The following is a 26,448-nucleotide window of genomic DNA, read 5'->3' as shown; positions in this document are numbered from 1 at the left end:
TGGCTCTCCTTTTGCAGTTTGTTTCTTCACTGGGGACAGTGGTGTGTTGCACGGAGATGTGCAGGGTATCAGAGCTCCATTTGACAGAAGGGCTTCAATTTGCTTTGAAATAGATGCAGCTGGAGCTGGCTTCAAGGGGTACTGTGGTCTTCTGGGCAAGGGGGCCCCAGGCTTTAGCTGCACAGGCATGTAGGGACTTGATCCAAAACTTCTTTTGGGATTCAAGATTCCAACCTCACATTATGCATCCAATGATAACAAAAGGGGAACAGAGCATAGCGCTGAGGCATTATCGATGGTCAGCGGTGAGGAGACCAGAACACCACCATCGGGTTGGAAGGAAATAGAAGCCTGGAGTTTGGATAAGACATCAGCCCCTAAAAGATTTAAGGGGCATGTGGAAGAGACCACAAATCTTGCTAGTAGATCAGGAAAGTTGCCCACCTGTAAAGGGCGTGTAAGGGTGTTTTTCCTGGGTGTTCCATCCACCCCTACACATGTTATGTCAATGTCTGATAAGAACGAGGTATCGGATTGTTTTGCGAGAGGGCCTCCTGAGTCTTCAGAGGATACCATTGTAGGGGTAAGTGACACAGGTTTGCCGAAATCCTAGTGGAGAAAGTCTACATGGTCTGGTGGGGGTGGGGGTGGAATGTCATGTCTCCTATTGGACGTCTTCACGTGGGTCACAGTTGGGGCCTGTGGGCAAGCTTCTGCTGTCTTCGGTATTCTCTTCTGGAACGGCCAGATCTTCTTCTGGAATGGCCAGGTCTTCCGCAGTTGTAGCAGACACGTGGAGTTGGTACTGATGGGCGCAGATAGGGTGTGTCAGAGGCCATCATGAGAGGAGCTACTCTCTACTGCTCTGTGAGGATTCTAGACCTAACAACTACTAACTCCATTAGCTCCACTAGCTACTAGCGTCTCAAGCTCCATTAGCTCTATACTCAGACCCTTTCGGATTAACTCTTTAAGATCCGAAATAAATTAATATGTGTCTTTGTTCAACACACTAAAACCCAAATCAGTAAACTTCTTGTGCTATTTCTCCACAGATTCGCCTTTCCTTGCGTGATCTCTTATACACATATAGGCGTCAGGCATTTCAGAGTACATACAGAATAAATGTTTTCTTTTCTCTTTTTTTTTTTCAAAATACTCAGATGTGAATGAGCCCCTAATCTAGATACAGATTTGAGTGAGGAAAACACTTCCTCTTTCGCTCTTCTCTTGGCATAACGCCCAGAGCATAAACTTCCTCTTTCTTTATAATACTGTTAAATATATTCTCAATTGAATGTGAACATTTTAAACTTCATTTTAAAACCAGTTATTGCTAATACAATTACATAATTTGCATAAATATAGCACATTTCCTACATTCACTGTTTTTAGAGAAACCCCTTAAAGTCAGACTCTCAGTGATGAAGGGAAAGAACCGTATTGGGGTTGTTGTCTTTGGTGGTGTGAGGGTCCAGGAACCCATTCAAAGGGGGTTCAGGGAAAGTACTGGGTAATGGTTGCTGGTATGCAAGGGGCGTAAGAGGGGCTGTAAATGTATGTCACCGTATAGGTGGTCAAACTGGATGTTGGACAATGGCACAAAGGAACCCATTCCCCAGCTGATGAGTCATACATGGGGATGGCTCCAATGCAGGGTGTGCCTTACAATGTAACAGTCTGTCGTTTGGGGTGGTACCTGTTCCAGCATGCCTGTCAGCTTGGTGCATCCTGGCAGGGCCGGCGTGACCCTGGTCAGGACTTTAAGAGGAGGGACCGGGTTGGGCCTAAAGTTAGATCCCCTAGTCTATTAGCGTTAGGTTGGGCCGAGTCTGAGTCCCTAGTCCTAGGTCTGTTAGGGCAGGAAGGCCAAGGGGGGGACCACCTGAGGCTTGAGTATCTGTGTTTCCCCCCTTGGGAGCTGTCCGAGTCTTTCCCAGAATGTACACTTGTCACTAGTGGGGTAGGTTGGGCTCTGTAATACGATACCAAGGACTGGTCTATCACCGGATGTATGTGGGTAGGTTCCAGTGGGGGCGGTGGTACAGTTTGGGTCGGGCGTGTGTGACAACAACCACCCGAGCCATATAAAGACAAGTGCACATTGTCTACTATTAAGCATGGTGGGGGAGGTGTCACAGGCTCCTCTGCCGCTTGTAGCAGAGGGGCAGTAGTGTTTTGGGAGTGTGTACTTCCTGGGGTCCAGACACCATTATAGGGCGGTGGCTGGCTGTCTGTCTTAGCTTTTGACCCCTTTTCTGGCTTCTTGTACACATACATAATACAACCATTCTGACATATTTCATGTTCTATCTATCCTTCTTCATGAATGGCTTTGGCAACTTTGAACCAAACGTCTGCTGATTGCAGCAGCCCATGGCCCCACAACAAACCCCTTTCCCTTCTTAAAAGTGTACACCATTCATTCGGCTCTAGCCGACCACCCAAATGCCTAGTGACCCCACACACTTTTGCCAATCTTTTACCTTCCTTGACAGCATCTTCTCCTTCTCGCTCTAATACCAAATCACAAGCCAAATTACCCTCTTTAGGTCTCTCTAACTTCTGCCCCATCGTTAGCTATTGGGAAGTTTATGTGTCCAGGCTCAGGATTTCTATGGCGGTTTTATGAAGCTGTCCTGGACTCGATGGTCCGACAATCCTCTGTCCACCACCTGTCCTTTTTCGGACCACCTTCCAATATATAACACTATCTTGCTACGTTCTGTCTTGATGACTGTGATATTTATGTGTGTCTGCTCAGGACTTTTAACGGGTCATGAGGCTGTCCTGACTCAAGGGTCTGACAATCCTCTATCCGTCACCTGGTACCGTTCAGACCATATCACAGTCTCACGTTAACGAGGACAAAAGACAAAATGGATAGAGAGAGAGAGAGAAAAGAACGTCTACAGTGTTCGACTGCCGTGCAAGTCTTCTTACACGTGTCTTCCCAAAACGTAGATTAGTCACATCCCTGCCCACTCAGGTGGCCACAGGTAAGGGAGCGAGCGGGTAATACGTGACTACTTATTACCCTCAACAAGACAATTAACAAACAGATAAGGAGTACAGTAATTAATAATCAATGCACCACTTTAAATCAAATCTCATTTACATGTTCCAACTCAATACCCAAACTTCTCACTCTGTCTCTTTCCCCTTCTTCTAACCCTTCCGGTTGTTCAGGTTGCAAGGAGCACCTTTCGGCTGCACGTCCTGTTATTCTAGTTTGAGCCTCTATTATTTTCAGTGATTTGCCAACAACAATTTTTATTGGATGATGCACATTCAATCTGAACACCAATAAATGCGGAGTATTTGGCAGTAGGGGTTTGTAACCAAGAGACTCAGCCCTATATCTTGGCTCTACCACTTCAATCAACCCCCAGCCCTCTTCATGTATCCCAAATAACAGACCACAAACACATTTAGGACACGACATAATCAACCAACAACAAAATGTGACCAACAACAAGATATGTGACGGCTGCAGTGGAGTACAGGATTTCTCAAACTGTCACGGGATCCCTCACTCCACTATGCGTGTTCCTGACGCACCCCCCTGGGGTTTCGCTTCCCGGTTGCCCATACTTCTGTACTTATTGTACCCGTGCTTTGCCACACAATTATTTATTTTTATCCCCCCAGGAGGAGTTTAACCACGTCCTGACGCCTTCTCCTAGTCCCAGGAGAAGTTTAACCACGTCAACTAATTTTATCCGTCGTCCATGACTATAAAAGGAATCCCCAACTCCCAACAGCCATCACAAAACACAATGATCGATCAACAAAACAGAACAGAACAAAACAGGCGGTAGATATAATTTGCAGGTTCCTTAACTTATCAATAGACTCGAGGCAAGATTGATACCTGTCTTTGAGGGTCACAGGAAGCCAATATGGGCACAGAGATTGACCAGCCACGGATACAGGATAAACAGTAGACTAGATATACAAGATATCAAAAGTGTCTTACCGTTTCTAGAGTTGATCAGTCTCCTCCTGTATTTCCGCATTGGCTTCTCCTGGTCCCTCCTCAAGATCGGCTACCTGGGATCCTAGCCTCGAGCCCCACGTTGGGCGCCAAAATGTTTTGGATTCAGAATAAAAGTTCTGAAATTATTATATCTACCCCTTTATCAAATTCAAGCATGCATGCCATGATGAAGTGATCATGCTCTGATGCTTAGTTCAGAATGAAAAACTTCTAGTTTATTTCCGCTTTTTTAGTTGGTTTTTATACCCTTGCAAAAGAATACAGTATATGCAAAACATGTTGTTATGACAATTCATAAGATTCTAACAGTGTCAGCAGTTTTTAGCAGTTTCAACAAATTTAGCAATAATTTCAACAAACTTAACAATTAATCAAAGCTATTATTATATGTTGACGTCATGTCTGGTCTTGGTGCGACTTCTGGGAGATGGATGAGGAAGCAACAGGAAACTACAGTCTATTGATAACTGAGTGCGGTTTGGCTTCAGACAGAAAAAGAGGAAGTAGCAAAATATCTGGAAATTCTTAAGGCTCTTTAACATTCAAAACATCTGATGCAATGTTGAATTGAAATAGGCATTTTAATATACCTCACCTGGTAACACCTTATTTACATCCATTAGAAAAACGTAATAAATCGATGGTTATAGCATTGTTGGATAAAGGGGATACAAAACAGGGTCTAATATCACAATTATATGATATACAAGATATCAAAAGTGTCTTACCATTTCTAGAGTTGATCAGTCTCCTCCTGTATTTCCGCGTTGGCTTCTCCTGGTCCCTCCTCGAGATCGGCTACCTGGGATCCTAGCCTCGAGCCCCACGTTGGGCGCCAAAATGTTTTGGATTCAGAATAAAAGTTCTGAAATTATTATATCTACCCCTTTATCAAATTCAAGCATGCATGCCATGATGAAGTGATTACGCTCTGATGCTTAGTTCAGAATGAAAAACTTCTAGTTTATTTCCGCTTTTTTAGTTGGTTTTTATACCCTTGCAAAAGAATACAGTATATGCAAAACATGTTGTTATGACAATTCATAAGATTCTAACAGTGTCAACAGTTTTTAGCAGTTTCAACAAATTTAGCAATAATTTCAACAAACTTAACAATTAATCAAAGCTATTATTATATGTTGACGTCATGTCTGGTCTTGGTGCGACTTCTGGGAGATGGATGAGGAAGCAACAGGAAACTACAGTCTATTGATAACTGAGTGCGGTTTGGCTTCAGACAGAAAAAGCGGAAGTAGCAAAATATCTGGAAATTCTTAAGGCTCTTTAACATTCAAAACATCTGATGCAATGTTGAATTGAAATAGGCATTTTAATATACCCCACCTGGTAACACCTTATTCACATCCATTAGAAAAACGTAATAAATCGATGGTCATAGCATTGTTGGATAAAAGGGATACAAAACAGGGTCTAATATCACAATTATATGATATATTATATGATAAGTTCCAAGCATTAGTGGAGATACCAGCAAGGACACCATGGACTCGTGATCTGGGGTCAATAACAGATGAACAATGGGCAGTGGCACTGTCAGCAGTACCCAGGTTCTCTCTATCCCCTACGTAAAACCTAAGTGAAACATATAAATACAAACACCTCCAATATAACACAGTGCACAACAAACCAACTACCAGACATAGACCCACAAATAACAGTCAGACAGGTATATACAATAAATAGGGGATGCCAGAATCGTAAACATAGCCAGGCCAGGGTCATCAACGGGAGATCAGCAGATGGGGGCAGGGAGCAAACAGGACGGGGAGAGGATGGACGGATCAGGCTGCAGGGCAAAGGTAAAGGTAACATTGTACAGGAGGGACAGGTTCAGGTACAGGACACAGGGTTCAGGTAACAGTTTCAGAGACAAGGTCAGGTTCCAAGATCACAGGTACAGGACAGGGCGCAAGGATGATACCAAGGCAAGTGTGTGTGTGTTTTCCGGGTATTAATACACATCTCCTGCAATCAGGCTCAGGTGACACCTGATCGCAGGAGATAATGTCGTCCCCACACTGCCAGGAAACACCCGTACTGCTACCCCAGGATCAAATGGTGCCACCAGCAGGTGAAACCTTTCCTGACAGTACCCCCCCTTGATGGAGCGGCCTCTAGATGCTCCAACTAGCCGCTGCTGAAAAAAGTCCATGGCATCAAGCCGGGCAGTGGACAGAGGCATATCAAACTGGGCAAGAAAAAAGTCCAAAGCATCAAGCCGGGCAGCGGGCAGAGTCACCTCAAGCTGGGCATGAAAAAAGTCCATGGCTTTAAACCGGACAATGTCATGCTGGGCGGTGGGCACAGGCACATCAAGCTGGGCAGCGGGCGCATCAAGCTGGGCCACAGGCATAGACATATCAAGATTGGCAGCAGGCACATCAAGCTGGGCAGCAGGCACAGACATATCAAGCTTGGCAGGGGGCACAGGCACATCAAGCTGGGCAGCGGGCACAGACACATAAAGCTGGGCAGCAGGCACATCAAGCTGGGCAGCAGGCACAGGCACATCAGGCTGGGCAGTGGACAGAGGCACATCAGGCTGGGCAGTGGACAGAGGCACATCAGGCTGGGCAGCGGACAGAGGCACATCAGGCTGGGCAGTGGATAGAGGCACATCAGGCTGAGTAGCAGGCGATGAGTCATCTGGCTGGGCAGCAGGCTCCGGGTCATCTGGCTGAGTAGCAGGCTCCAGGTCATCTGGCTGGGCAGCAGGCTCCGGGTCGTCTGGCTGGGCAGCAAGCTCCATGTCGTCTGGCTGGGTAGCAGGCTCTGGGTCGTCTGGCTGGGTAGCAGGCTTCGGGTTGTCTGGCTGGGTAGCAGGCTCCAGGTCATCTGGCTGGGTAGCAGGCTCCGGGTCGTCTGGATGGGTAGCAGGCCTCGGGTCATCTGGCTGGGTAGCAGGCTCTAGGGTAATTTGCCTGTGCAGCGAGCACCATATTAGCAGGCTGGGAAACGGGCCCCCATAACTTCAGGCCGGGAAACAGGCCCCCATAACTTCAGGCCAGGAAACAGGCACCGGAACATCAGGCTGGGAAAAGGGCACAGAAACTTCATGCTGGAACATGGGCAATGGAACTTCGGGCTGGAACACGGGCACCGAAACTTAAGGCTGGAACACGGGCACCCGGAACTTCAGGCTGGAACACGAACACAGGAACTTCAGGCTGGGACACGGGCACTGAAACTTCAGGCTGGAGCAGCCAGCAGAGCTGCTGTGAGCAGTGCATGTACCCAGACCACCAAAATTGCATCGCCATTTAAGGGGGCCACCCAACGCATGAAAACCTGCATTCTTCCGGACTGCCGCAGAAGAACTGCTACGCATTACAATTAGTTCTTGCTACTTGGGCTATAGGCATATCTGAACACTATCTTTGATCTGAGTTAAATACATTGCTGCCATCTACTGCTGTAAACTAAAGCTGCCATTGAACCCAGACTGCTGAACTGGATTAACACTTTGACTCCTGTTTAACCAACCCTTGTATGTTAACATTGAATCTTTGAACTGCTGTATTGACCTACCATTCTAGTTTTACCAATGGAAAGAGCAGAGGACCTAATACTGCCGGCTTCTCTTGTGTGGTAGTGCTATAGAATATTAGAAATGTATGTAGCGCTTCCTGTCCAGCGATGTACTGGTATGTCACTGGATAGGAATAGTGATATCTTGGTCATTGCTGCAGTGTTCCCCAAGCCAATGGGAAGCCCGGTAAGCATGCGACTAGTGGCATCTGCTTCCTGGGACATTATATGATATTGTTCCTCCGACGGTGGGATATCAGAAACCGGAAGCGACAAGAATTTAGTCACTTCTGGTTACAGTTTTTGTTTGCTTGGCTCTTACTGGCCAGTGATGCAGCCAGTCAGAACGATCTTTGTCTGATGGGCTGCATAGGAGACCTGTCAAGACTCTGCTCAGCTCTTCCTTCCTCTGAGCTGGCGGCTCAGCTTTCGGCTAATTGCCAGCTCCTAGCTCTCCACAGTGACTCACCTGTTGATGATATCCTGCTCGTCAGTCCTGCCTACTTAAGCCATCCAGCCCAGATGGTCTCTGCCTTCACCTTGGTCAACATCACAGAGACTATTGTAATAATATTGTGAATGAGGTAGAGAGCGGTCGCAGTTAGCTGCCTCTGTCGGCCTGCATCTCAATACCCCATAACAGGGACAACAACCCCTAAAGAGGGGGAAGGGGGGGGGACTATTGCGGTACTAATAAAGTGAAAATTACAGTACACAAAGGTAGAGAAAGAGGGCAATAAGGTAGTATAAAAATTCCATTTTAATAGAAAACATAATTAAAAAATTGTAACAATATCACATAACAGTTGTAATTTAAAAATGGAAGCAGTCAATACAACCAATTGGATTACAACCCATAGTGTTAGTAGACACAAATAGAGCTTGAATTCTCGACCGGTTTCCCCCCGTGGCGGACACAGGGGATGACTAAACAGCCTCTGAATGAATAAATGGGATGGTAAGATAAAAGGGTATGGACTGGAAAATCAATTAGGAGGGATTTTCCAGTCCATACCCTTTTATCTTACCATCCCATTTATTCATTCAGAGGCTGTTTAGTCATCCCCTGTGTCCGCCACGGGGGGAATCGTTTGAGGCCGTGTATACCCACCGGGAGCCGTAGAACGGGTGAGCTCATTCTTTCCCTACCTAATTGTATATAATTGTGTAATATTCTCTCTAAATGTTTGTGCTGCATTAACAATGTTACTATGAGAAAAAAAAAATTTTTTGTGTGTTATACTCATTACAATTATCATATGTTGCACCACAGATATTGCTCTCCTGAGGAAGCGGTAAAACCGCGAAACCGGTCGAGAATTCAAGCTCTATTTGTGTCTACTAACACTATGGGTTGTAATCCAATTGGTTGTATTGACTGCTTCCATTTTTAAATTACAACTGTTATGTGATATTGTTACAATTTTTTAATTATGTTTTCTATTAAAATGGAATTTTTATACTACCTTATTGCCCTCTTTCTCTACCTTTGTGTACTGTAATTTTCACTTTATTAGTACCGCAATAGTCCCCCCCCTTCCCCCTCTTTAGGGGTTGTTGTCCCTGTTATGGGGTATTGAGATGCAGGCCGACAGAGGCAGCTAACTGCGACCGCTCTCTACCTCATTCACAATATTATTGCAATAGTCATTTGGGATGATGGTACTTTTATCTGGTCATTTACCTTTTTGATTTGAACGCTCCTCCTCCTTTATAGTATCACAGAGACTATCTCCTGCGTTCTTGTTAAAGACTTGCTTGGCTGACATTCCTTTTGGCTCCAGATCCTGCTTGCTGTTCCACTACACTGATCTCTGGCTTCCTGACTTTCTGGCTTGTCTGACTATCCATTCCGGTTACCAAACTTTGGCGAAGTCCATGAATTCAGAAGATGCAGTCAATCCACTTGTTGGTAATATTTTTTCCAGATTGGATAAGCAGGATCACCACATGGATCAGTTTGCCATGACGTTACAAATGCTCCTGAGTTGCATGGCTCACCTGGAATCTCAAACTGTGGCTGCTCCGGTACAACCTATGTAGCAGGCCGTCCCTGCTGCTGCTCCAGTCTCTGCGCAGGCACCCACCTCGAGTATTACCTCTATGAAAGGTATGTCTGGTTCCGCTCTACTTCCCCAGCAATTTGGGGGCGATCCAGTCTAATGCAGAGGGTTTCTCAACCAGAATAAGATATACTTTGGGATGCTGCCCCAGGCTTTTCCCACAGACAGAAGCAAAGTAGGTTTTGTAATATCTTTGCTTTCTGAGACAGTCTTGGCCTCTCAGAAACCAAGGTTAAAATCTTAACATCCGAGGTGATGAGGGAGATAGGTCAATTTGATTCAGGTAATAACGGCATTAGACTCATAAAGTGAGGTATAAAAATCAACAAATGTGCTCTGGATACTACTTGTATCATACATTATCATCCCCCCAGTATCTTTAACTACTGCAATAGCTATCGGACCCTCTTGTGCTTGAGCTATAACAGACAACATACGCCCTACCTGCTCCCCCATCTTATAATGTTTTTGACTTTGAAAATATCTGTTATTTTCTGCTTTAGTGAGGGATAAGGTTCTATAAACTTTTTGGGCCTCCTGCCAGGCTAAGTGTCTTTCTTCTGTGGGATCTATGATGTAATCACAGATCCCTCTATGGGAGACGTAAAAACCTGTTGTCTTGAGTTACCCTAAGTTTGTGGCTTCTTTTAAAAGGGTATTTGAAGTTCCCGCACGCTCCGCTTCTGCTACCAAGTGCCTCATGCCCATCAAACAGAGAACGAGAACTGTTGCAGATTATGCCATTGAATTCTGTACTCTAGCAGCAGAGGTTGCTTGGAACATTGAGGCTCTTGTGGCTGCTTTTTCTCATGGTCACTGGGATACCATCAAGGATGAGATAGCAGCCCGAGATATACCCACTGAGCTGGAGAAGTTGATCACGTTTGCCATCCTCATTGACTTCAGACTCAGAGAAAGACTCTCTTTTAAGGAGCGCTTGCGGATGCCTCCTGTTCATTTGTCTCCAAGCTTTGCAGTCCCACCCTTGCCTCCCTCTCCTCCCATGCCTTCTGGTACCGAGTCGGTCAGTGAAGGTGAACCCATGCACTTGGGCTTCATGCGTCTCTCGATGAGAGAACCCTTAGGAGGAGGGAGAGATTGTGCCTTTATTGTGGCCAGGCAGGTCACTTTTTGAAGTCTTGTCCTACTCGTCCAGGGAACGCCTGAACTTTGAGGTCCTGTCCTGTTTCATCCCCAGTTATCCAGAAGGATAAGCACCTGGTTTTGGTTACCCTTTCTTGAGCTGAGTTGTCCATCGAGATACAGGCTCTAATCGACTCTGGAGCTGCAGGCCTGTTCATTGATGCTGCCTTTGTATTGAAGCACTCAATTCTGCTGAAGCTGCGTGACACTTCACTTGCCATTGAGGCTCTTGATGGGAGACCTCTACAGCCTGCCCATGTGACTCATGAGACTGTTCCTTTGTCCATGGGCGTAGGTGAGATAATCCAATTCCAAGTTATTTCCTCACCTAAGTTTTCGCTGGTTATTGGTTATCCTTGGTTACAGAGGCACTACTCCTCTTTTGATTGGCTCCATGCTGAGTTTCTCTCCTGGTCACCACAATGCAGTAAGACATGGTTCCAGAAGGTAGCCAAGGTCCTCTGCACCTCTTCACTCTCCTCCCTGCCAGAGGAGTACCGCAATTTTAGCAATGTCTTTGACAAATGTCAAGCTGGTAGTTGGCCTCCACACCAGTCGTATGATTGCACAATTGACCTTCAACCTGGTGCCCTACCCCCTCGTGGCCCGGGTTTACCCTTTGTCGGTCTTAGAGGATAAGGCCATGGAGAAGTATGTTGCAGATGCACTTTCTCGAGGTTTCATCTGCAAATCCTTGTCTCCTGCTGGTTCTGGTTTCTTCTTTGTGAAGAAGAAGAGTGATGAACTGAGACCCTGTATTGATTATAGGGGTCTCAATCGTTTCATGATTAAGAATGCCTATCTGATTCCGTTGATTACGGAGTTATTTGACTGCCTCAAAGGGGCAACGGTTTTCCCAAAGCTTGATTTGAGAGGGGCATAAAATCTCATGAGGATTAAGGAGAGCGACGAGTGGAAAACTGCGTTTACGGCTGCTGATTGGCATTGATGGCTGCTGATTGGCCATAGCATGCACCTGACCTGCATGCTTTGGCCAATCACAGTGCACTCTGCTGTGAGAGCCATGATTGGCCAAAGGAAGGGTGCCTTCAGCCAATCATGGCTCAGGGGGCTAAGTCCACGCCCCACACTATATAACGCTGCTTACACAGCGGCCGTATAAAGTGTTGTTAGCTAGAGGCAGGCAGTTTAATATATATATATATATATATATATATATATATATAGTGTAGTCAGTGTAGTGCAGACTATATATACAGTGCAGGCAGTATATATATATATATATATATATATATATATATATATATATATATATATATACAGTGTAATATATATATACTCTGCATTCAGTGCATTCAGTGTAGACTATATATTACTATTATTATTATACGGGATTAATATAGTGCCAACAGTTTGTGCAGCGCTTTACAACATGAGGGCAGACAGTACACTTACAATACAAATCAATACAGGAGGGATCAGAGGGCCCTGCTCGTTAGAGCTTACAATCTAGAAGAAGAATATATATATATATACAGTGCAGTCAGTGTAGAATATATATACAGTGCAGGCAGTGTAGTGTGTGTGTGTATATATATACTGTATTTATCGGCGTATAACACGCGCTGGCGTATAACACGTACCCCAAGTTTAGGAGGGAATTTTAAGGAAAAAACTTTTAGGAGGGAAGTTTAAGGAAAAAAAACTCACATTTAAATGCCCATCAATGCAGCCTTATCAGTGTCCATCTGCAGCCTTGTCAGTGTCATTGCAGCCTTGTCAGTGCAGCCTTGCCCCAGTGCAGCCTTGCCCCAGTGTCCATTGCAGCCTTGTCATTGCAGCCTTTCCCCGTGCAGCCTTACCCCAGTGTCCATTGCAGCCTTGTCAGTGCAGCCTTGCCCCAGTGCAGCCTTGCCCCAGGGTCCATTGCAGCCTTGTCAGTGCAGCCTTGCCCCAGTGCAGCCTTGGCCCCAGTGTCCATTGCAGCCTTGAATGGATTTAAAATTGGCACCGCCGAGATCGCAGGGACTGGGTGGGGCAGAGCGAGCGCCACCGAGATCGCAGGGACTGGGCGGAGCTGAGATACACATAGCCGAGTGTACGCGGCTCCTCTCGGCTCCGCTCACAGTCACGCCCAGTCCCACCCTATGATGGACATAACACAGGTCCAATGGTGGGACAGGGGGCGTGACTGTGAGCGGAGCCGAGAAGTACACTCGGCTATGTGTATCTCGGCGGCGATCGCTCCATTCACAATCAGCAGAGATCAGCGGGGATCAGCGTATAACATGCACCCACGATTTTCCCCTGATTTTAAGGGGAAAAAAGTGTGTGTTATACGCCGATAAATACGGTATATATATATAGATATATATATATATCTATATATATATACAGTGCAGTCAGTGTACAGTAAATAATACAGTGTATTGAAGTGATTAAGGGGAACCCTATGACAGAATTAAGAAAAAAAAATGGCATGCCTCCCCCAGTCCATACCAGGCCCTTTGGGTCTCGTATAGATTTTAAGGGGAACTCCACGCCAATATTTCTTTAAAAAACAGCATGGGGTCCCCCCAAAATCCATACCAGGCCCTTTGGGTCTGGCATAGATTAAGATAAGGGGAAAAAAGGCTGCTTGCCATCAACATGGGGACGGTGCTTTGGGGTCCTCACAACTGTCCATCGGGTGGCGTGATTGAAGATGGATGTACATCGCATACATTTTTTTTTTCTTTCTTAAGGAATTGTCAAAAACTGTCTTTTGTGTTTTTTACTTTTTGACACTTTTTTTGGTGAATGGGTAGGGGTACAATATACCTCATACCCATTCACATAGGGTGGGCGGGATCTGGGGGCCCTTTTGTTAAAGGGGGCTTCCAGATTCTGATAAGCCCCCCACCCGCAGACCCCCACAACCACCGGGTCAGGGTTGTGGGGATGAGGCCCCTGTCCTCCAGGCTGCATGCTCGGATAAGGGTCTGGTATGGATTTTTATGGATTTTGGGGGCCCCCTGAAGGGCCTGGTGGGGGGGAACCCACGCCAATTTTTTCTTTGGGTTTTTATCTATTTTGCCTGGAGCCAGCAATACATTACAGCTGCAAGCAATTTTAAACTACATTTTTTCATTTAGAAATGTCATTTTGCTGCGGCATTGTAATACATATCACATAGATGCACCACTTTACAGGCAGACTAAAGGGAACCCCCAGGCACGCTATTTAAAGGAATATTTCATTTTTATTGTTTCACTTTAAGCATTATTAAAATGCTCCTGAAAAAATGGTCATTTTAAAAACTTTTTTTTTGTATTGATACACATCCCCTAGGGCAGTACCCGGGTCCCCATACACTTTTTATGGCAATAACTTGCATATATGCCTTTAAAATTAGAACTTTTGATTTTTCATGTTCGTGTCCCATAGACTTTAATGGGGTTTGCATGTTTGCACAAATTTTTTGCCTGTTGGTGCGAACCGAACCGGGGGGTGTTGGGCCCATCCATAATTAAGAGGACCTGTCACGGCCCATGATATCACAAGAGATGTTGTTCATTCCTTGTAAAAGCAATAAAGTTAATAAAAAAAGAGAGTGTTTTTTTTAAAAATAAAATAAATAATAATAATAATAAAAAATATATATTTTAAAGTGCCCCTGTCCCCCTGTGCAAATTCGAATGTGCATGTGGTCCTGCACGCATATGTAAATGATGATCATGGGAGGTATCACCACAAACGTTAGACTGAGGGCAATAATTCCAGCTCCAGACCTCCTGTGTAACTCTAAAATGGTAACCTGTAAAGGCTTTTAAAGTGTCGCCTATGGAGATTTTTCTGTACCGTAGTACCATGCATGGTATTTTATAGTGTCACATGTTTGGTATCTTTTTACTCGGCGTAATGTCATCTTTTATATTTTACCAAAATGTTTTTATTATATTATGTTTTTGTGCATTAAAATGAATTTAAGTGCATTTTTTTCCCAAAAATTTGCCTTTGAAGAAACAAAAATATTGCGCGACATAAAAATATGCAAAATATCAATTTTTTTCTATAGGTCCTCTACTTACAAATTATAGAATGTTAGGGGGTTTTAAGTAGTTTTCTAGCAAAAATAAAATTATGTTTTTTACATGTAGGAAAGAGATTTCAGAATTGGCCCGGACTGGAAGTGGTAAATAGCATTTTCAATTTGTGGTGCTCAGACAAGTTAAAGTGGTTCTAAAGGCTCAAGGTTTTTTACCTTCATGCTATGCATGAAGGTAAAAATGCCTTCTGTGTTCAGCAGCCCCCCAGCCCCCCCATAATACTTACATCAGCCACATCTCGATCCAGCTATCTGCAGGAGACCCTCTTCCTCCTCATTGGCTGAGACAGCAGTGGAAGCCATTGAGAAGAGAGAGGGGGCGGGGCAGAGCCACATCTCTGTGTGTGAATGGACACACAAAGCCACTGTTTGGGAGCGAGCCTGCTTGGGTGCCCCCATTGCAAGCTGCTTGCTCTGGGGGGGGGGCACTCAGCAGGAGGGAGGGACCAAGAGCGCCAGCGAGAGACCCGAGAAGAGCAGGATTGGGGCTGCTCTGTGGAAAACCATTACACAGAGCAGGTGAGTATGATATGTTTGTTACTTTTTTTTGTTTTAAAGAAAGCCTTTGGAATCACTTTAAAGTGTTTGTACAGCCACTTGTAAAGTCTCTCCAATTCCCCCTGTTAGATAATGCTATGTTCCCCTGTGTATGTGATTTAAAAAAAAAAGCCACTGTGTACCTTATTCCATAGCGCTGATTTGTGCTCACATGACCGCCCAGCTCTCTCCTCTCCCAGGCTGACAGCTATAGTGGGAGGGACTCTCGCTGACCTCAGCTGGGAGCAGGAGAGGAAGAGAGAACCAGGTGGTCACGTGAGTGCCAATCGGCGATGTCGAATGAGATACACAGCAGCTTTTTTTTTTAACTCCATCAGGAGGGGAGGACCAGGGAGCTGACAGGCAGGGAGGGGGTGGGGGAGAGGACAGAGGAGAGCTGTAAATGACAGAGACATGTAAACTGACCACGGTGTAAGGGCTCAGCAGCCATAATAAATGGAGGCCAGTTATGGGGGGGGGGGACCAGGCAGGATCAGGCAGGTATTTCAGGTGTTACAGGGGGCCAAATCACACAGCACAAGCACTGTGCTGTATAACATGCTTTAGCCGGTTCAATACCGGGCATTTTCACCCCCTTCCTTCCCAGACCAATTTTTAGTTTTCAGCGCTGTCGCATTTTAAACGACAATTGCGTGGTCGTGCGACGTTATACCCAAACAAAATTGATGTCCTTTTTTCCCCCACAAATAGAGCTTTCTTTTGGTGGTATTTGATCACCTCTGCGGTTTTTATTTTTTGCGCTATAAACAAAAGAAGAGCGACAATTTTGAAAAAAACACACTTTTTAAAATTTTTGCTATAATAAATATCCCAATTTTTAAAAAAACAAAACAAATTTTTTCCTCAGTTTCGGCCGATACGTATTCTTCTACATATTTTTGGTAAAAAAAATCGCAATAAGCATATATTGATTGGTTTGTGTAAAAGTTATAGCGTATATAAAATACGGGATAGATTTATGGCATTTTTAAAAAAAAATTATTTATTTATTTTTTTACTAGTAATAGCGGCGATCGCAATTTTTTTTCGTGACTGCGACATTATGGCGGACACATCGGACACTTTTGACACATTTTTGGGACCATTCACATTTATACAGCGATCAATGCTATAAAATTGCATTGATTACTGTGTAAATGTGACAGGCAGTGAAGGGGTTAACCACTAGGGGGCGGGGAGGGGTTAAATGTGTTTCCTAGGGAATGCTTCTAACTGTAGGGGGAGGAGACCGATCGGTGTTCCTCTGTTCTGGGAATACAGATCGCTCTCCTCTGAGCTGACAGGACGTGGATCTCTGTGTTTACACACAGAGATCCACGGTCCGGCCCGGTTAACGGCAATCGCGGGTGCCCGGCGGACATCGCGGCTGCCGAGCACACGCACTGGGTCCCGAGCAACCCCTAGGCGGCCGGGAACCCGAGGCCGTCATATGACGTCCACCCAGGATGGGAGATCCCATCTGTGGACGTCATATTACTATAGGCGGGTAGGGAAGTGGTTAAAGGTACAGGATTCATTTTTTTTTTTGGTTACAAACACTTTAAGTTCTGCTTCAACAGGTATGCCTTGCTTCAGTAATTTTTTTATAGCAACACGGCTGATTTATGGCTGATGGATTGAAAAGCATACAGGATTCAAAATGCACCCACTAGGTACAAACAATAGGGGTAAATTCCCTTTTCTTAAACTTGAGGTTTATGTTTATAAATGTTATTGTTCATATATATATATATATATATATATATATATATATATATATATATATATATACAGTAAAAATGTTAGATTTTTCAATCACATTTAGGTTTGCTCAGGCAACATGTCTACCAGTCAAGCATGTTGTCAGCATGGTGGCAGGTTGTGTACTGATAAGTCTTTAGAGGCTTCAGAATACTCATTATTTGTATAAACCCAAAAGAACTAACTTGTCAGTCCACAGAGTTCAGCTAAACACTTTTTTTTTAGATCCCCTTGCAAACAGCTTTGTCATTACCTGACAGCCATGTGATGTGAAGCCAATTAGGCAGAAAAAAAGGCAATTGTTCACTTTGCATAAGAATAGACTGTGATTTAGAGTCTCCAAAAAATAGCTGTTGATTGACGTGAAGTAAAATTATTTGTGCCATCCTCCGATTACCTTGGATAGTAAATAAGTTTGACTAGTTTGACTATGGTAATACTGAATGTTTAACAACATACATTGTAGAAAAATTTTGACTGTAGGAACAAACTCTATATCTAATCCAGCTCCCTGTTTTTCAGTATACTATTTACGGTGTTTGGCAGCTGAGCTATATTTAGGCAATTAACTGAAACTCCATCTTTACTACATATATTGCAAATAATTTAACAACATATCTGCTTCTGTTTTGAATATATTATACACCCCTTTGAACTAACTTTTATAAAAAGAGAGGTTGCATGGGTGGAAAAAATACATTTGGAGCTTGTCAATAAGTGTAGCAAACCAGCCAAATTTTAAAATTTTTTTCTCAGGCTGATTTCATATCTGTGTAGCACATGACAAAGTCAAGAAAATGTAACTACCAGTTTGGAAGTTACCAGACACATCCTGAAGCAATGAAAAGTATTTTGTAAAGCTTTTATTGGCGGGCAGCTAATAAAAATAATTTACATTCCAGGGAAGAGAGATACGTATACTAAAGTGTTACTAAACCCAGGACCCTGAATTCACTATATCTGGTCTCCCACAGTACACAGAACACAGATATGCAATCATTTTAGTAAATATAAACTGCTAAATATCTTTTCTCATCAGCAGTATATAGTAGTCCTATGACTTTTATGAGTGTCTGGTTAAAGCTTGTAGGAGGAGTTTACATTCTACTCTGATTATCCTATGAGGCTACAGGATCCCTGACCCTGTGTCTGGACAGTGCTGATTGGCCGTGTGCTGACCACATGCACCCTCTGAAGAAATAAAAAAAAACTCTCTAGCAATACACCCCAAACTGAGCATGTGCAGAGTCATAAGGCTCTGTTCTATCAGGAGATGGATTGGGGACTGTGGAAGAAGGGGAGAATCAGAGAAGACAGGATCAAACAGCCTTTTTACACAATGCCTAGGAGCTTAGGTACCACAGTGAATATAACAAGCATGCTTTACTGCATATACAGACTGATTTTGCTGTTGTGGTTTTAGTAACACTTTAAGACACTATTTACATACCAATTTTGAATATTTTTTTTTTTAGTCCACCCAAAATCTATATTGTGTTGGCAAGCTGAATAATGTGCCACCATTCCTTAATTATCAGGAACTCTGGCAAGGTATCCCTTCCATAGTTCCCAGCTCTGCTCCACCATGTTTTGGAGTTTTATTCCGGGTATTCATACATCTCCTGCATTACCCATGATATACAAGAGCGATATCTCATGGTAATAGGATAACCACGGGGGCACATTGGAAAATACACCTCTGAGAATAGTAATGAGAGAGTAACAGGAAAAGATAGGGAGAAAATGCGGGAAAGGGAAAGATGAAGAAAGGGAAATATGAAAGGAAATGGGGGGTGCTTTTTATTCATGCCAATGTCAAGTATCTTATTCATGCCAATGTCAAGTACATTCATTATGTACCCAACACTAAATAAAGAATCACCTGAATGTTTAAACATATCAGTCATTAAAACACCTAAATCAAACACTTTAATTAGGCATTATTATGATACCCCCAAGGGATAAAAATGGGGAAGGAAAAAGACAGAGAGGAAGAGTGAAAAGCTACAAGAGGAATTAGAAAGAGGAAGAAGAAAGGCAAGGGCAGGGAACAGGGATGAATGTAGAAGGCAAAAGAAGGGAAATGGAAAGAAGAAAATAAACTATAAAGGAATCGTGGAAAATCCTGGAAGCAACTATTCCAAATAGTGTGTCACATCCCACTCACAATTAATTCCTTTTCTGATACAAGTATCCAATTTAAAAATCCGAAACACTTCTCATCTACTCATAAAGGAAAATTGATCTCCTCTACCTAGTAAGACAATCCCCCCCCCTTTCTTCAATATGAACTCTGAAAGAGTCTGTATACCAGACCCTATGTTGTTCTACAAAGTGTCTCACTACATTAGTGGGGTTTTTTTGTCCATAGATGGTAGAGGTAGTCTTGGACTTGATCGCACAGTCATTTTGTTTTCCTAGCAAAATATTGTTTCCTGCATGGTAAACATAAGATCACATACATAACATATTTAGTTGACAGGAAATTTTATATGTTGATAATTTGGCAGAATGGAGCCTGTTTTGTGCTCTGCTGCTGGGTGAACTATTGTAACCTCAACTCTTAAGCATATTAGTTCACTAGGGGTTCTATGCAGAGTACCAAGTATATCCTCCTTTAGGAAGTCTACATTGAGTGCAGGCTCCCCATTTCCTAGATCACCACTGGCATGAGTAAAAACAAATGGGGATTTCACTTACAACCTTGCACGGGGTTATGGGGTGAACATCTTCATTACTCACCATATCACTATATGTGGCCCTGCTTTACTAGAACACACATTAAACCGGTCTAGATAAATTGCAAACTAACTTAACTTGCTAGTACGTATTTTAGAACTCCCCAGTCTAAAATATTTTGATATTATCAAAATATTGATATTAATATTGCAGAACATCATGACACATTAAGTATAAAATCTCATGCCAATCACAGCATCCAATACTTGTTATCCTTCCCCCATTTCCTATGTGTGAATACCAAGGATATATGAGATATATAGAACCATGTAGGTAACTGTTGATGTGAACATATTGATGTAAGTGACTATGTAAAATTATATGTACTATGATGTATTACATATACCATTATGTATAACATATGTATATTTTTGGATTCTGAGGTTTATTTGATCTTAATAATGTAGAATGTTCCTCTCCATATTCTTCCAAAGAAGCTTTATTTGTGAAACATGTTGAAAAAGGAGACTTTCTTGAAAAATAAATATATGGAACCCCTTGAGAAAGTGATACATACTTTGCATACAGTAAAAGGGGGGGGGGGTGACCACTTATGTGGTATTCCCTTGAAGGAGAGGAATTATTTGTGACCTGATTCTATTGTACCTCGATAAAAGGAGGATGGATCTGTACAGTTTCTAAATGATATGTGAATAAACATTGTAATTTTTTATTTACTTTTTGGGGAATTATGAAGTACTTACAGTATAAGCACCTTCAAGTGGTTGTAAACCCCAGACATAAAATATGAACAAAGCATATTTTCCTGACACCAAGGGAAAAATGGTGATAGGGGAAGGAGCTCCAGCTGATTGACAGCCTCAGCTCTGTTCCTGTGTGCAGTGTGAAGGGGTGTGTCTCTTTTCTCCAATCAGCTCTCAGAGCTCTTCTTGCTGAGCTCTGCAGAGTGTACTTTCAGCTTTCTGTCCCCTTTTTTTCTGAACTATCACACAAGCTTTAAAAAACTGGACCTTGAACGAATATGGAGAAGAGGAGACTGCAGATAAACGGGTATAACTTATATAATATTTGTTTAATCACCGTGTATCACCTGATGCCAGTCGCTTCACTGGGTATATGTAAGGGCTTACAACCACTTTAAAAGCCTAACCAAACCATTTTTGTTTAAATATATTTGTAGTACTAAATGCAGCACACAAAACATGAAACTGTGCAGCAGAGAACATACTGTATAGTGCAGCTTACAAAGTGGTGAAGTATAGAACACGAAGTGTACTGCACAGAGTACAGTGAAGGGAGATGTGGAGCAGAAACACACACAATGCAGTGTACATAATAGGAAGGTGTACAGCACAAATAGAAGACTTCATTGTAAGCACTGTGCAATTAGGCTCCACTCCTCTAACAGCAAACTAAGTAGAAGAGTAGTTAAAGAAGACCAGCAATGCTGCTGGAGCAGAATGAGGCCAGCCAGGCCTGTGCTGGCCATCGGGACTACCGGGAGATTCCCGGTGGGCCGATTGGCAGCGGGCCACTACAATGACTCAGATGTCAGACAGTGACTGTGTCACTGTCTCTCTCCGTCTGAGCGTCGCCTGGCGCCGGGCGGCTCCGCTCCTGCACTCGGCGGGCGGGCCGGCCGCCGGCGTCACAAAAGAACAGGCAGGCATTGACACTCCCCCAGGCACTCCCCCTAACAGCTATCAATATAGCTATTTGGGCGGCCTCTTTGTCCCGGCGCCGTGACGTCACTCACGGACGGAGGGCGGAGGCGGCCCGGGGACATAGGAGGAGGCGGAGCAGAAGTTCTGAACCACCACCAGCAACAAGTACAGAGAGACCAAGGCTATAGTGTCACTGAGTCTGTCATCATTCAAGTAAGCAGCAGTGCAGCACTATAGTAATAATAACTTTTCTAATAATAATAGTAATTACTAGTAAGTAACTGAATATACAGCATGGAGGGGGGGAGGGGTAAATCTGTACTGTATAAATGTACTGCCTCTGGTCATGGTTAAATTATTCATCAGTTACCATGGCCAGTGGCATTAAAAAATTAATAATTGACCAGTGGCATTAAATTAATATTAATGCCAGGCATTAATATTAATTTAATGCCACTGGTCAATTATTAATTTAATGCCACTGGCCATGGTAACTGATGAATAATTTAACCATGACCAGTGGCAGTACATTTATACAGTACAGATTTACCCCTCCCCCCCTCCCCCCACCATGCTGCATATTCAGTTACTAAAAGTAACTGAATATGCAGCATGGCGGGGGGAGGGGGGGGGGGTAAATCTGTATTGTAAATGTACTGCCATTGGTGATGGTTAAATTATAAAGTAACTGAATATGCAGCATGGTGGGGGGAGGGGGGGAGGGGTTAATCTGTACTGTAAATGTACTGCCACTGGACATGGTTAAATTATTCATCCATCAGTTACCATGGCCAGTGGCATTAAATTAATAATTGATCAGTGGCATTAAATTAATATTAACCACTTACCAACCGGCCCATAGCCGAATGACGGCTGCAGGGCGGTTGGATAACTCTGGGAGGACGTACTATGACGTCCTCCCAGAATTCCCCTCTCGCGCGCCCCCTGGGGCGCACACCCGAACACATCCGTGACCACGCATCACGGATCCTGGTAAATGACCGCTGATCGCGGCCGTTTACCATGTGATCTCGCCGTCAAATGACGCCGTCTGATGACGCCGGTTCCTCTCCTCCCCTCCTGTGTACTGATCGGTACACAGTGAGCGGGGAGGGGGATGGATGGATGTCTGCAGCGCTGTGGGCTGTATGTGTAGTGCCCACAGCGCTGCACAGAGACATCCATCCATCCATGCTCAGCCATCCCTCACTACTATGCAATGCTGTGCAATACTCTGCAATACCCCCACACTACTCTGCAATACTCTGCAATGCCACCACAATACTCTGCAATGCTGTGCAATACTCTGCAATGCCCCCACAATACTCTGCAATACTCTGCAATGCCACCACAATACTCTGCAATGCTGTGCAATACTCTGCAATGCCACCACAATACTCTGCAATGCTGTGCAATACTCTGCAATGCCCCCACAATACTCTGCAATGCTGTGCAATACTCTGCAATACCCCCACAATACTCTGCAATGCTGTGCAATACTCTGTAATGCCCCCACAATACTCTGCAATGCTGTGCAATACTCTGCAATGCCCCCACAATACTCTGCAATGCTGTGCAATACTCTGCAATGCCCCCACAATACTCTGCAATGCTGTGCAATACTCTGCAATGCCCCCACAATACTCTGCAATGCTGTGCAATACTCTGCAATGCCCCCACAATACTCTGCAATGCTGTGCAATACTCTGCAATGCCCCCACAATACTCTGCAATGCTGTGCAATACTCTGCAATGCCCCCACAATATTCTGCAATGCTGTGCAATACTCTGCAATGCTGTGCAATACTCTGCAATGCCCCCACAATACTCTGCAATGCTGTGCAATACAACAGTTTATATACTGTTTTTGTGTGTGTTTGAAAAATTAAAGTGGGCCGGTCTGGATGAAGTCCAGGGCCAAATTTTTGTCCCAGTCCAGCCCTGAGGCCAGCTGAAATCTGGGATTTTTTTTTTTTTGCTGTAGCAACAGTAATCCTGCATCTGCTCCTACTTAGTCTGATGTTTTCTGTATACACTTCCAAATACAGGTGGCTATGCTTACGCAACTCATCTTCACATGCACAGTTTCTGGCCAATCCTGTATACCAGTGATGTACCTAGAATATCTGGCATCCAGTGCCAATAATTTGTTGAACACGCCCCGCCACCGCCAAAATGTTCAAAGTAATAAAGTGACCCCCTCAATACAGACAACACTCCACAGCACAGATTCCTCAGTACAGACATCCCCAGTACAGGTACAGACACCCCTTGCTCATATAGACCCCTCAGCACAGGCACCACTCCCTGGTTTTGACTTCACAGCACAGATGCCCCTCCTTGATACAGACCACAGACCCCTCAGTACAGACCTCTCTCCCAGGTACAAACACTCCTCCACTGTGCGAACCGCTCAGTACATACTCACCTTCCCTAGTACAGACCAGAACCCCCCCACAAAGCACACCAGTACAGACTCCTTAATGCAGATAACCTTATCCTTAGTACAGATCCCTCAATACAGACATTCTGCCCCAGAAAAGATCCCTCAGTACAGACACTCCCCCAATACAGATTCTTCAAGACAGACCACTCTCCCCAGTACAGACCCCTCATGATAGTCAACCCCCATTACAGACCCCCCTCGCCAGAAGAGACCCCTCAGTGCAGACCTCCCTCCCCAGTACAGACCCCTCAGTTACAGAGACACCACAATACCCCCTTTCCTTCCCAGTACCGCCTTCCAGGAAAGGACTCCCTCTTCCCCTCTCAGCTCTGTCATAGGTGCAAAGAAGGAGGTTTTCCTCTCATTCTGAACTGCTGCTTTTAGGGAGGCAGTGGATACCGACTCACAGGGGGTGCTATGTCCACCCAATATTTTTTGTTTTTCTGTTGCACTGTGCTGTGCTGTGCTGCGGTGTGTTGTGCAACACAAAAAAAGAATGTCAGGTGGACACAAGCATCTTGCTGCGAGTCAGCACCTGGTAGAGATGCACTTTCCACTCACCTTTTAGTGAGCCAATGGCCGATATGATGGATTTGTAGAAAATGCAGGAAATGCCAGAAACCTGCTTTGATACAGTGGGGACGGAAAGTATTCAGACCCCCTTAAATTTTTCACTCTTTGTTATATTGCAGCCATTTGCTAAAATCATTTAAGTTCATTTTTTTTCCTCATTTATGTACACACAGCACCCCATATTGACAGAAAAACACAGAATTGTTGACATTTTTGCAGATTTATTAAAAAAGAAAAACTGAAATATCACATGGTCCTAAGTATTCAGACCCTTTGCTGTGACACACATATATTTAACTCAGGTGCTGTCCATTTCTTCTGATCATCCTTGAGATGGTTCTACACCTTCATTTGAGTCCAGCTGTGTTTGATCATACTGATTGAACTTGATTAGGAAAGCCACACACCTGTCTATATAAGACCATACAGCTTACAGTGCATGTCAGAGCAAATGAGAATCATGAGTTCAAAGGAACTGTCTGAAGAGCTCAGAGACAGAATTGTGGCAAGGCACAGATCTGGCCAAGGTTACAAAAAAATTTCTGCTGCACTTAAGGTTCCTAAGAGCACAGTGGCCTTCATAATCCTTAAAAAGACGTTTGGGATGACCAGTACCCTTCCTAGAGCTGGCCGTCCGGCCAAACTGAGCTATCGGGGGAGAAGAGCCTTGGTGAGAGAGGTAAAGAAGAACCCAAAGATCACTGTGGCTGAGCTCCAGAGATGCAGTGGGGAGATGGGAGAAAGTTGTAGAAAGTCAACCATCACTGCAGCCCTCCACCAGTCAAGGCTTTATGGCAGAGTGGCCCGACGGAAGCCTCTCCTCAGTGCAAGACAGATGAAAGCCTGCATGGAGTTTGCTAAAAAAACACCTGAAGGACTCCAAGATGGTGAGAAAGAAGATTCTCTGGTCTGATGAGACCAAGATAGAACTTTTTGGCCTTAATTCTAAGCGGTATGTGTGGAGAAATCCAGGCACTGCTCATCACCTGTCCAATACAGTCCCAACAGTGAAGCATGGTGGTGGCAGCATCATGCTGTGGGGGTGTTTTTCAGCTGCAGGGACAGGACGACTGGTTGCAATCGAGGGAAAGATGAATGTGGCCAAGTACAGGGATATCCTGGGCGAAAACCTTCAGCAGAGTGCTCAGGACCTCAGACTGGGCTGAATGTTTACCTTCCAACAAGACAATGACCCCAAGCACACAGATAAAATAACAAAGGAGTGGCTTCACAACAACTCCGTGACTGTTCTTGAATGGCCCAGACAGAGCCCTGACTTAAACCTATTGAGCATCACTGGAGAGACCTAAAAATGGCTGTCGACCAACATTTACCATCCAACCTGACAGAACTGGAGAGGATCTACAAGGAGGAATGGCAGAGGATCCCCAAATCCAGGTGTGAAAAACTTGTTGCATCTTTCCCAAAAAGACTCATGGCTGTATTAGATCAAAAGGGTGCTTCTACTAAATACTGAGCAAAGGGTCTGAATACTTAGGACCATGTGATATTTCAGTTTTTATTTTTTAATAAATCTGCAAAAATATCAACATTTCTGTGTTTTTCTGTCAATATGGGGTGGTGTGTGTACATTAATGAGGAAAAAAATGAACTTAAATGATTTTAGCAAATGGCTGCAATATAACAAAGAGTGAAAAATTTAAGGGGGTCTGAATACTTTCCGTCCCCACTGTATGTCTAGGATTTTGTATATAGAGTTTTACTACCTATGTTCATGAATAACTGCTACACTTTGACCTCAGTATCTGACTGGTTCTAATAAAGCAGCATTTGTGGTTAATGATTTCTTCATTTAGATTATACTGAAGTTAGATAACAATCTAATACTCTCTCATTCTAAATGAAGAATTTTGAAATCACTCCATTAGCTTTTGGTTAGCATGATCTGCAACAATTAAGCTGTAACTTAATTAGAAAACATTAAACTAAACCTTATTTTTCTT

This window comes from Aquarana catesbeiana, linkage group LG02 (assembly GCF_042186555.1).
Source record: "Aquarana catesbeiana isolate 2022-GZ linkage group LG02, ASM4218655v1, whole genome shotgun sequence".
Taxonomy (NCBI): Eukaryota; Metazoa; Chordata; class Amphibia; order Anura; family Ranidae; genus Aquarana; species Aquarana catesbeiana.
This window is presented reverse-complemented; position numbering follows the sequence as displayed.